This window comes from Pinus tabuliformis, chromosome 9 (genome assembly GCF_031772625.1).
Source record: "Pinus tabuliformis cultivar Carrire ecotype Pingquan chromosome 9, CPIR1, whole genome shotgun sequence".
NCBI lineage: Eukaryota > Viridiplantae > Streptophyta > Pinopsida > Pinales > Pinaceae > Pinus > Pinus tabuliformis.
The window spans coordinates 405,973,927-405,987,562 of record NC_142307.1 but is presented as its reverse complement, the minus strand read 5'-3'; the positions used below and the strand labels follow the sequence as shown (position 1 = coordinate 405,987,562).

The window sequence follows — 13,636 nt, the reverse complement described above, 5'->3', positions numbered from 1 at the left end:
ATACTTTGCTACCTTTGTTTTTTTGAGAACCATATAACACCCCATCCTACCACCCCTAAATAAATAAATAAATTCTAACACCATAAAGCTTACAATTTCAACCCATCATTACTGAAATTATCCCATTAATGGAATTTAAGATCATTAAATTATATAATAAAAAATGGTTATCCCATTAATGGAATTTAGGATCATTGGCAGTCTATTGATACCAATTCCCTCCTTCCTCGGTAAGGAAAGAGGATACCTCATGATTTCCCCTTTTTCAGCTAAAAGCTTCTTTCGTACACCCTACGATGAACGATGCCGGAAGCTTCGCGTGCAAGCAAAAAACTAACGAAGGGACTATATCAATGAAGTATGTATGGTTTCAAAGGGTAGTCGAAAGGTGGTTGGCGGTGTTTCTCCATTTATGAATTTTACCTACCTTGAATTCGACTGGGCACGGCTGGCGCCGCAGCGAGGGGATATCTACTCAGGAGAGCGAAGTCTCCAGGCAAATTACGACACCTTTCTTCTTCAGACGACAAAATTGGTTTTCTAGCTTTCAATTTTCCTTTTTACATTCGTTGAATTTATGTTTTGCCTTGCTTGAGCTATACAGTTTTTGGGAAGTTCTCTTGAATGTTCACTTTATTGGTAGACATGGCTTTTGTTTCGTCCCTGTAACCCAAAAATGCTAGTTGCAAGACGTTCATTATAAGGGTTTCTGTGAGTTTGCAAACAATGTGTGTGTAATTTTGGTCGAGAATTGCAGTGAATATTAATTCAAGTATTCACAAAATATAATGTCTACTGGGCATGTGCCGTAATGGTGAATTGATCTGCTCTGAGATTGGAGCTTGAGGGTTTGGGCCGATGTATATTCAGTTTGTTTGCATTTTGGTGATTCTGGATCTGCTGCATGTGGATTACCCTATGGACATTTTCCTTGTAATGCTTTCATCTCAGCCTATTTTTGTAGCTTTTTATACCTACAATAGAAGTGGTGCAACTGATCGCTCATGGCGTCTCTGTTGTGCATTAGTATGATTGTTGACATGCTAACTAATTACGGTTGGATTCTTAATCACAGACAGTTGTTGATGATTTTCTGATTGCTTACTACTCTTTCCATCAGTGCACTCTGTCTTTTTATAGTTTCATCTGCAACCACTCAGTTTAATCACCACCAACGCTTCCGCCCTCGTTGTGTACTTCTAAGCTCCCATTCATTGATTGTTGCTTAGAACAGTTACCTCTGTTGCTTTGATCCTATCCCCAATGGTTCGACCCTTAGCAAACACGGTCGAAGTTGTGCAATAACTCAATAGGTCTCCCAAAGACTTGAGCAGAGCACAACTCTGGGGTCTATTCCTATCCATATACCCAGACAATATTAGATCTGAATTGGTAGATGAGATTAGATTTTAATTGGTTAGTGCTCGAGTGATCTTCATAATTGCTAGACCTGTTGTATTTCAAGTTTTATGGTCTCAACTCTCGTATATGCATGTGAGGGGTTGACAAAGCCATCCAAAGGACGAACACAACATGCCTAACAATAAGGGCAACGTGTATCCATATTCCATAACAAAATCAGTTCATCATACATGGATGAAAGGATTGAGATTTAGAGTCAAGCATGCTGGCAGGGAATACAAAATACAGACTAATGACTCTCTGAAATGATTGTATATAACCTTTGCAATAATAAGGTTGCTGCCTCATCATCTTCATCTTTAATTACTCGTGTAATGGTTTTGTAAGTTACGATGCCCTTATGTTATTGTAAAAGACCATGATCTGCATCTATATAGTTTTTTCAGGTGTGAAATAAGTACATATCTCTAAGTGCATAGGTGTAATGGTTGAGTGAAGGTGTAGTGAGCACATAAGAAGGACCTAAAATTCCCATGTTCTTCATTTTATTGTAATTAACTCTATGCAATGAAATTGTCCACCATACAAACTTCTATCTATTTGACTCTTATTATATTGTTACGTGGTTAGTTTTCTAGAATTCCAATTTAATTGAGTTGTATAAGTATCCACTAGCTCTACTGATGCTATGCTCTTATCGTTTAGATGAGTTGTATAATTATATACTTGTGTGCCTTGTATGTGTGAATAAAACATGAATAGCATAATAGGTACATAATTATAATTAGATATGCCTATTTTGTAGCATCTTGGAACATGGCTTCTACAATTGCAAAATCTCATTCCTAAGGAAGGAAAGGAATTGAGAATGCCAGTTGATTCATCCTTTATAAAGGTTAATTTTATTGAGCCTTCAAAGGACATAGGAAGCTTCTTTTATAAGCAAATGAAATTAAGGGATTACAAAAAAGAATAGGATTTTAAAGAATGATCAAGGGTGGTGGATTGTATTTCTCGATTTGTGTATTTTTGATCTTGAATACAACTAGGAACAAGGTGGTTTGTAGGTAGTGAAGTGTGTGCTAGATAGTGAATCACTTGGTAAATCCCATCCTCTTTCTTCACAGAATGGAAATGAGGGTTTCTAACCCTTTAAATTGTATGGATTTTGGTTTTCCCTTTCCTTTCCTTGGCTATAATTTTTTGCTTGTTTAGTGACAAAACTTGTCTTGGTGAAAAACATGATGAGCTTGGAGAACAAGATTTTGATTTGGACTCTACAAGAAATCGGCAAAATCTTATGAAAAACTCGAATAATGTAAATTTATAAAATGACAATGATTTCATTTGGGTAAAACCTAGAAACACTTGGAAAAAGACTCATTTGACTTGTGAGTCAAGGTCATATTGTTATAGGTAGTTTTGTGGTTTAATTAACTTGGATTGTTTTTATTGGTTGAGTAAAAGCTTGACTCATGATCACAAGTCAAACCTAACGAGTTTGGTAACACTCATACTTCATACTTGAAGCATTTTGTTATTGTGTAAATTGTTGAAACTTCTTACAGTGGCCCTCTATTTTTGGTGGTTATACCTTCCACAATTAGTTCTTCCTTTTGATCTTGCGTTTGAGTAGCAAGGAAATAATAGAGGTTGCTATTGAAAATGGTACCAAGAAGGTGTTTCCTAGTGCTTTTTGCCCGAGCTTAGGAAAACAAGTGAACCCACCTTTTTAGCATGACTTTATGAGATTATTAAAGTCATGTGACTTTTTAGTCACTTTATGAGGTCTTAAAAGTACATTATACTTTATAATATTAAAGTGACTTTATGAGACAAAAAGGGGCTCATTAATGAAGGGGGAGACATGAGAGGGTGTCAATGGGAGATTAGATCTCCACCCTTGATCAAGAGAAGATGAGATCTAATCTCAGCCCTTGATCTTAGGGATAGGGCTTCTCATCATTATGGATAATAAAAAGGGGAAAGGCAAGAGGAGAACTCATTCTTCATGTGTAGAGTTGGAGAAGAGAAGAGGAGAAGCTAAGAGAAGAAACTTAGATAGAATTTTGCTGAAGGAGAGACTGATTTGCAGCAAGGAGAAGACAAACAGTGGCTTGAATCCCAAGGCTAGATAATGGCATGCATACCTAGAAACTACATGCAGGTACAACATTATTTCCAATGTAGATATCAAGGAGATAAGTTTTCAAGAGAGAATCAGAGCATTAATTATGGTTTGACAGTCTTGAATTTTAAGGAGAAAAAGTAGGGTTAGAGGGTGTAGATATGTGGCCTGATTTTCAAGGGGTTAGAGTGTTGATTGTGGCACAAATTCGAAGGTTTAGAAAATCTAAACAATAACATGATTTTCAAAGCAGATAAGGTTGACTATGGCATGAGTTTCAAGAACAATAGAACTAGTTTTCAAGGAAGCTGGCCCGAGATTCGAGGAGGGGGATAAGTACTTCTTGTGTATTTAATGCTATAAATTCTTTGAGATAATTCTTCAATGTCCAATATTTTTGTGTATGCTTGTGAAATTATCAGTTGATGTGAAAAAATAGTGTTAATTCCAAATGTTTTAATTGCAATTTTATATTCATGTTTAAATCAACAATGAACATGGGGTTTGGGCATTAACATGACGAGAAAAACAAATTGAAACTGGGTGGGGCTACAAGACCTAAAATTTCTACATGTTATCAGAGTACAAGTGAACCTACGATTGGTAAAGTGCGACTAGCAAGCATAAAGCAGCCTGTATACCTAGAGATTTGTGGTTGATAGGGAGAGTGGTTGCTCATTTTCAACGTTTAGAAGTTGTGTTGGTTGAAAGGGCCAAATAGCTACTAGTTTGAGGGTGGAGGACAGGTTGAGTGGGGCTGAAAATTTTGGTCCCTGGAAGGAGAGGATAGTCTTGTTGCTTGAGGAGTTGAGTTGTGGGATAGTGTCGAGAGTGCAGTTGTTCCACCAACTGATCCTATTCAATTGGAAAAATTCAACAAGCCAATGTGAAGGCTAAGAGGATCCTTTTAGATGTAATTAAAGACCACCTTACACCTCATGTGTCACGGAAGAAGTTTGCCTATGAGATGTGGGAGTCCTTGATAACACTTTGCTAAAGCACCAAAGATAATAGGAAGATGGTGTTTCGTCAGAAACTAAGAAACACCAAGATGACCAAGATTGACACAGTGACCTCATATCTTACCAAAATCACACAGGTGAGAGATGAGTTGGTTGCAGTGGAAGAGGCTATCCTTGATGACAAGTTGGCTAGGATGACATGGACTCATTGATGGCATTGTTGCTAAAGAGCATCTTCCAAATTGGAGGAGGATGTGGGATGATTTCATCTAGGAGGAGACTAGGAGGAGTGCCCATTGTCGAGAATGGCAACCAACATGGTGGGATTGATGAGGAGGAGAATATTGCCCTTGCAGCTAAGGGCAAGAAGAAACTCAAGAAGGGGTCCTCGAGTGGGGCCAAGCAACCAAAGGGGAAACAAAAAGTAAGAGAAGGACATAAGCAAAGTGAGATGATTTGCTTGCTAGAAGATGGGTTACTATGCCTTTCAGTGTCCCAATAAGAAGGGAAAGAAGAAGGGTGTTGCAAAATCAGCTGAGGTGGATGAGTTTGCCACCAAATTTGACTCAGAGTTTGCTTTAGTGGTGAGTCTTGCCACTAGTGTTACATCCTCTAGTGTTTAGTTTGTAGACAATGGAGCTTCTTGTCATATGATCGGAGTTAGAGAGCACTTTACAGATCTTACAAAGACTGATATAGATTTGAAGGTGGTGCTTGGAGATAACTCTAAGGTTAGAGCAACATGTGTAGGGATTGTACCCTTTCAGGAGTCACAACCTGCCTTGAAAGTGACGAAGGTCCTATATGTTCTAGGGCTGAAGAATGATTTGATTTTGGTTTCTAGTATCGAGGACATGGGGTATGTGGTGATGTTCCGAGATAGGCAAGTGGTCATGTATCCTAGGGGATCCAATTTCTCTTTTGCTAGAGTGATTGGAGTCTGCCTTGGGACACTCTACAGGTTCATGTTTCAACCTGCTAGAGCCTTAGTGTCGATGACCAACAACAATGATTTGTGCGAGTTATGGCACAGAAAGATGGCCCACTTGCACCATGGAGCATTTAGGGTATTGAGGGAGATAGTCACAGGCTTACCATATTTCAGTATTGAGCAGTGACAACAAGGTAGCAGGTATCCTTGATTTGATCCACTCTGATGTATGTGGTCCTATGTCTTCCATCTCCTTGAGTGGATTTTCTTATTATGTCACTTTCATCGATGACTACTCCAGGAAGACCTGGATTTTCTTTATGAAGACCAAGGATCAGGTCTTCAAGAGGTTCCAAGAGTTTAAGGCTCTTGTGGAGAACCAAACAAGGAAGAAAATCAAGGTTCGGAGCACAGACAATGGGGGCGAGTATACCTCCAATGAGATGAAGGAGTTATGTATGAGAGTGGGCATCAAGAGAGAGTTCATAGTGCCATATAACCCCCAACAGAATGGGGTGGCAGAGAGGAAGAACAGGGCCATAGTAGGGGCAACGAGAGCCATGTTACATGATCAGAGGCTACCTTTATTTTTATGGGTTGAGGCTTGTAACACTGCAATATATTTGCAGAATATGAGTCCACATAGAGTGTTGGGGAGTAAGACTCCTGAGGAGGCTTTTTTTGGGAAGAAGCCTGAGATTAGGCACATTAGGATTTTTGGGTGCCTTACTTATTCACACGTCCCTGAGGAGAAGTGGACAAAGATGGAACCCACCCTAGAGAAAGGCGTACTTGTGGGTTACAATGAGACCTCCAAGGCCTATCGCATATATATCCTTGCCAAGAGGAAAGTTCAGGAGGCTACTTCAGGGAAGAGGAAGTCACGATGGCTTTATGAGACCCTGAAGGAAGCACAGGAGTCAGGGGAAGACCCAAGTGGTCAGTTAGGGAGAGGAGACCACTAGAGTGATTGGGTGGCCAGTGTTTTGGAGACTGAGCCAACTGGCTACCAGGGGCTGCAAGTCAACAAATCTGGAGAGGGATGCCATGATGGAGGAGTATGCTTCCATCATAAAGAATGATGTTTGGGAGATAGTGTTGAATCCTAGGGGAAGTTAGTGGTGGCTTCTAGGTGGCTTTACAAGATCAAACATGTTGTGAATGGTAGTGTGGAGAAGTTTAAAGCTCGATTTGTGGCACGAGGGTTCTCACAAGTCGAGGGAGTTAATTGTGAGTAGACCTTCGCACCAGTGTCTCGATACAGCTCGATTAGATCAGTGATCTCCATTGCAATAGAGATGGGGTGGAAGATTCACCAGATGGATGTGAAGGCTAGCTTTCTTAATGGGGTCAAACAAGAGGAGGTTTACATTGAGTAGACACAGGGCTTTGCGGTGCATGGGAGAGAGTCTCATGTATGTAGGCTTAACAAAGCCCTATATGGTCTGAAGCAAGCATCAAGAGCATGGTATGAGAGGATTGATTTCTACATGCAACATATGCCTTTTCAGAAGAGTCATGCTAATCTAAACCTATATTACATTGTGGTTGGCAAGGATCCACTCATTTGTACTGTATGTGGATGATTTATTTATTACAAAAGATGAGACTCATAGAGCACTGCAAGAGAGATCTTGCTTCAGAGTTTGAGATGATTGATATAGGACCGATGCGCTATTTTCTGGGGTTGGAGGTTTGGCAAGAGGATGAGTATATCTTCTTGGGCCAGGGCAGGTATGTAGGGGACATACTGAGGAAATTTCGTATGGAGGACTACAGGTCTATGGCCACTTCGATGATATTATCAATTGGAAGAAGCTGCATGACTTTGATTTTGAGTTGGTAGACCCCACTTTATATCATCTGTGATTGGGTCATTGATGTATCTGGTCAACACTAGACCAAATATCTGTTTTGTAGTCAACACATTGAGTCAATTTATGATGGAGCTCATGAGGGTGCACTGGGTGGCTGTGATACATGTGTTACAATACCTACAAAGCCCAATGGATTATGGATTGGATTATATCCAGGGGGATGGAGTCAGGTTGTACAAACTCATATTAGGGAGGTAGTGCTAGTGACAGGAAGAGTACATTTGGATGTTGTTTCATGTTGGGTTCGACAATGGTGTCGTGGTTTAGCAGGAAACAAAGATCAATGGCACTGAGTTCCGCAAAGGCTGAGTACATTGCAACTAGTCAGGCCAGTTACGGGGCTATTTGGCTTCACAAGATGTTTTGTGGCTTATTTGGTTAGAAGCTGAGACCTACTATGATATACAATGATAATCCATTATATTAAAATAATGGAGAATCCAATTTTTCATGACAGGTCAAATCATATTGAGATCAAGTACCACTTCATCTGGGATTGTATTCAAAGAGGGGCAAAGAGGGGCTAGAGTACATATCCACTGATGAACAAGTTGCAGACATTCTCACCAAGTCCTTGCTAAGGGGCAAGCATGTCTACTTCAGTAATAAGATGGGAGTGGTGAGAAACACCATTCTTGGTAAGAGGGAGTGATGAAAATGGTACCAAGGAGGTGTTTCCTAGTGCTTTTTGCCTAAGTCTAAGAAAACAAGTGAACCCACCTTTTTAGTGTGACTTTATGAGATTAAGTAATGTGACTTTTTAGTTGCTTTATGAGGTCATAAAAGTACATTGTACTTTATAATATTAAAGGTGACTTTATGAGGCAAAAAGGTACATGGTACAAAAATTTATTAAAGTGACTAAAGGGGCTCATTAATGAAGGGGGAGACATGAGGGGGGGTCAATGGGAGATTAGATCATCACCCTTGATCAAGAGAAGTTGAGGTCTAATCTCAGTCCTTCATCTTAGGGATAGGGTTTGTCATCATTATGGAGACTAAAAGGGGGGGAAGTCGGGTCAGAGGGTGCATAAATCAAGGGGTTGAAGTGCTTACAGAGGCACGAATTTCCAGGAGTAAATATCAGTCTGATAGGCACACAGATTGAGGAGAAATTGCAAGTCTGTCAATGCAAATTTTGAGAACTTTGCAAATCTGTGGCACGATTTTCAAGGGGTCAGAGTGCTGACTGTGGCACGAGTTTCAAGGACAGTAGCACGAGTTTCTAGGAAGCCGACCTGAGCTTCAAGGAGGGAGATACGTATTCCTTGTGTATTTAATGCTGTAAATTCGCTGAGATAAAAGAAAATAAAAAACCTCTTCAAACTAGTTTTCCCTTCGGGGTTTTTGCAAGGTTGTGTTGACCAAAATCAGTGTGCAAAATTTTTGTGTATGCTTGTGAAATTATCGACTGATGTGAAAAAGTAGTGCTAGTTCCAAGTGTTTTAATTGCAATTTTATATTCATGTTTAAATCAACAATGAACATGGGATTTGGGCATTAAACATGATGAGAAAAACAAATTGAAACTGGGTGGGGTTATAGGACCTAAAATTTCTACAGTTGCTTCAATGGTATCACAGAATCATTTACTTCAGGGGCACATCATATCTTTGTCTTGTGGAGCTCCCTAGTACTCATCTAGGCATTTATTTCATATCCATTGATTAGCTCTTTGAGAATGACAAGTCTTTTAAAAAGAAGCCTTTTACAAACAAAAAATAACAATTATATTACAAGGATTTTAGCTAAATCATTAACAAAAAATTATTGCCATTGCAATCACGCTAAGATTATTTGGATTCTACTTAGAGACCTCCTCTCCTCTCCATCATTCTATCTTGATCGCTACTTTATTACTCTAAAACTATCCATAAACCCTAATAAACCTATTAAGATTTAACTATACCTCGAGTATAATGATATTACTACGAACTACAGATTGTATCCTAACAACTATAGAACCATCATGATTGCACATACTTGCACCAAGCTCTATGTTATTGTGTTTAACATTTGGCTTTCTGATCAGTTTGAGAGGAAAAATCTTATAGCTAAGGGGTATGTTGGTTTTAGGAGAGAATATCAAGCTATTGATTGTACGTTCACTCTTTGAGCTATTAGTGAAGAAGTGAGATATCACTGTTTGAAAGGCTTATATTTCTTTGTTAACTTAAGGAAAGCCTTTGTATCCATTCTTACGGAGTTGCTATTCTAGAGGTTTCATGAAATTGGTATTTCAAAGACTGTTATTCCTTCTATCATGAGACTTTATGAGTTGTTAATTGGTTAATTTCACGCTTCTCATGGCCTCTACAATTTTATTTGGAGCACCACAGGGGTTAAGTAGGGTTTCCTTGTCTCTTCATCACTATTTGGGAAATATGTTAATGAGCTTGAGTTTCTCCTTAGAGAACACATATGTGCGGGGGATGAATGTCTTTCTACACCATGTCTTGATTGCTGTTGTTCCTTAGGTTGTTCTAACAAATAGAACAAGGCCAAGGCCCTCTATGGAGGAAAATGTCCTCATTGCTTTAGACTAGCTGAAAGGTTTTAGTAGCTAGAAGGGGTAACCTTCAGAAGTGTTGATAAACTTCTCCAAGTAAATTGAAGAAATTCAGTTGTTTCAAGTACAAGTCTTGAAATGATTGATTGATGAAATTGAAGGAAAAGATAAGCTTAGAAAATATGAACTCAAACTTGCATTCACATTCCTAGAGGGTGTCATAGTCTTGTTAAATTAACTTCAAGGATGATAAATGAATAAAATGAAGACAAAAGAAAACACAACTTCCAATGGAAGCTTTTTTTCTTAGGCAATATATGCTCTGTAAAAATGTGATTTACTGGAACATAAGATGGAACTTATTCTTGAAAATAAGAAAACAAAACTTACAAGAAAAATTGTATACTGAAATCATAATTTTCTCAATTCCAACACGCTTCAATAATAAATAATTTATTTTTTCCTATGTGGTTCGTGGACCCCAAAGATCAGTGACCACTACGTCCATGGAATATTTGTACCAGGCAGATCCACCTAAAGGGATCACTTCATGCAGGCTCAACCATGGAATCTGACCTCGAGGGTGTCGAGAGAATTGAACCTTTAGTGATGGGGTCTTGACCAATTGAGCTAACCTTCACGGCTAAGCTTCAATAATAAATACTGTGAACATGGAAGTGAAATAGAGAGATTATAGGCCACAAAAAATATAACATCAGAGAGTAAATGTAAAGTCAACAGGTGAAGAAATTCACAAGTCTATACTAGTGTATTAGAAGCTTTGAATAATTACAAAGAGTTATTTGAGAACAAATCTCAAATTTTTTTCTTGTTACACTTTCTAAAGTCTTTCATAAACAAATAAAATTACATGTGTTGATAAAATAAGGAATGAATCCTCTGAAGAAAACAAAACATCAATAATTTAGAAAATTTCTGAAAGCTCATATGATCGAGATGACTATATAAGCAAGTTTTCTATTCATTCAAGAAAGGATACCCTTTTCTTTCTTGCTTTCTTTTATCTCCTCTCTTCCAATTACCTTCTTGTTAATATATAACAGTTTCTAAATTTAGACAATAGTGGAAGCTAAATTTAGTTAAAAAAATGTTACTTTCCAGTTGTGCTTTACTGGTTGGGATGTGGATATTTGACTATATGTTCTTATTTTTATTTGGCTTTGGTGTTGGTGTTGATGTAGAAGTCAACAATATGGGTGCTAACGTGGACGTTGTTAGATGATCCAAAAATAAAATATTATCATAGGTTATAAAGTTGGAATAAAATAATTGTTAATTTAAGATATTAAATTAATAATTATTATTCTAGAATGTTTAATTATTTAATGAAGACATTTAGAATTAGTATATTGTTGTAACAAGATATGACTCTCCAAATGTGTCGTATCTTAGGCTCTATTTTAGGAGATTTGTTAGCTAGTTGTTTTGAATAGCATTTATTGTAAATGGACACTTGTTATTTAATAAGTGATCCATAATTAGAGGTAGTGAGGACATTGAGCTTATAAATAGCTCATTGCAAGAGTGTTTTGTTGTTCGGGGGTAAACTCTTGCAAAATCAAATATGTAGTTGTTTTTTTTTCTGATTAATAAAATTACGTGTTTGAGGACACTTCTGTCATTATTGTGGTATCGGAGCTCCAATAATGCTGCAGTGGATGTGAGGAGAAGATTCTAGCTCTACAAGTTTTTGGAAAATTCCATTGAATTGATCATCGAATGATTGGTATGAAATTGTCCAATTTTGTGTTCAACAAAAAAAAAATAAATTCTTACTGATTTTAGAGTTTTAATCTGCAAACTGATTCTATTAATTCTTTGATGTTGGAACATACGCCCTTGTTGGAATTTAATGCAAAGTTGGATGGTATTTTTTTTTATTGAGTGTAATAATGAAAGCGTTGTTGGTCAAAATTCATTAATGTTGACAATCAGCATCAAGTTGTTTCAGACGCAGTTGCTTCTTTTTCAGTATAGGCAAACACAACAAAAATAAGCCTATCAAATCAAGAGATCTGGTATGAGGGCAGCCACCATGAAAAAAACACCTGCGCAGCATGGTTTTGCAGTTATGTTTACAAAGAATTATACAACGCTCAACTGGCTTTAATATGGAGGTCTACGCTGGTGATGCTGCGTTGGAATCTCGTTGGTAATCACATCCGATGTTAAGGTTATCGATGCATATTGGTACATGCCAAATGAGCCGAGAAACCCACTGCAGGAATTTCAAAATGCACATTAGAAGTGAAGAATGGTGATGTGCTTAAATTAATTTGTTTCAATCAATCTTCCTCACCTTGGATTTCAACTTCGATTTGAGCTTTGGTTGCAGCAAGTGCAGGTCATACTGTTGCTCCTGATCTACGCGTTAATGTGGATCTGCGTTTTGTTTGTTTAACTTGTGTTGATGGAAAATTATACGCACTTGATGGAAGGTGGCCTTCTCCTACATGCCATGGACCCAGTTCTCCTGAAACCTTATTGAAGGATGCTGTCGGAGTCATTCAAAATGTTAGCAAGAAAATTCCTGATTCAGTGAATTTTAGTGTCATAGCCCTTTCAAAGAAAACCTGAGCCTGTACCATATTAATTGTTATTCTAGAGTGTTCTTTTGGCTCTTAATGGCGGGGCTCTTCTGGGGATAGCTTCATCTTTTGAGAAATGTTCAAATGTTGTGGTTGGGAGATCATAAAATTTAAATTGAGATACAAAATCAAGAATTCTTTCAGCTACTGAAACATAATGCCAGTGCTGTTTGTAGTGTGATTTGGGTATCTGCGGGATATTTTTTTTTGCAGTTTGTTTTTTTTTTTTTTTGCAGTGAAACCAGTCAGTGTGAGCCAGCTTGCCAGCAAGAAGCCAGCGTGAGCCAGCCTGCCAGCAAGAAGCCAGCAGAAGCCAACCTAAGCCAGCAAGAAGCTAGCCAGAGCTAGCTAGCAGCCAGCGTGGAGGACAGCCTAAAACAAAAAAGTTCAGCGTCTTAAAGAGTTTTTTATTTGAAAGGTTATAGTTGAATTGAAGCTTGAAGAAGCGAAGAAATAAGAAATATTTTTTAATTTTATAATGTTAATGGAGTGATAAGGGTTTTTTTCTGTTGTTTGTAATTTTCTGAATTTTGTGGAGAAATAAGGAATATTGTATTTTGGAGTAATAAGGGGATTTCAATTGTAATTTTTTGAAGGGATAAGTGTAACTCAAAGTAATTTTACTTTGAGAGGGGGTAACTTTACTTTACCAAGTTTTGCAAGAGCATCGTTGTAAAAGTCAAATTTTGAAAGTTACCTTGTAATTTTTGAGAAATTGACTAGAGCCAAGTGCAAAGCTCAGTCATTTTTCTTCTGCTTAAACGAATATATGAGGGTCAAGGCCAAGCCCCGATAGATCGTGTTTTTTGCGTGGTGTGTTGCATGTTGTGTTGCCCATCTTGACTTTTTTTGTTCTGATTCTTGGTGCGAAGCTTCAACACTACACTGTCCAAGTTAATTAAATTTTTCTTTGATTCTGACAAACTTGAAGGTACAAAATCCTATAAAACATGGCATCGCCTCATCAAAAGCACTCTCATTTACAATGAATTATGGTAGGGTATATGTGATGGTGATATTAAGCCGAATAAACCCATAGATGCAGCTGCACTAGCAAAATGGGAAGTTAAGAATGCCAAAGCCTTAGCTCTTATTAAATCTTCTGTCAATGATGAAATGTATGTCCACATAGAAAATGCGACATATGCATGGTCTGCTTTGAAAACTTTTAAAGACCTCTTTGATACTCAACTTGAATCAAAGAAAGTTGATCTACAATTAAAATTGTTGCAACAAAAATTGACTGAAGGAGGTGATG

The 13,636-nt window shown here is 37.9% G+C and overlaps 1 protein-coding gene across 3 annotated transcripts in view; it reads left to right on the top strand.

The window, feature by feature from the left end:
• The first annotated feature begins 241 nt into the window (after positions 1 to 241).
• The window catches only part of HESO1 (Nucleotidyltransferase family protein), a 111,715-nt gene continuing 98,320 nt past the window's right edge, over positions 242 to 13,636 (top strand). The window contains exon 1 of one of the 3 annotated variants that reach the window (XM_089438593.1): positions 242 to 496. The gene's annotated coding sequence lies outside the window, so the exon portion shown is untranslated. Of the gene's footprint in view, positions 497 to 684; positions 934 to 13,636 lie in introns of those variants that run through there. The other 2 variants (XM_089438591.1, XM_089438592.1) reach the window with 2 other exon arrangements.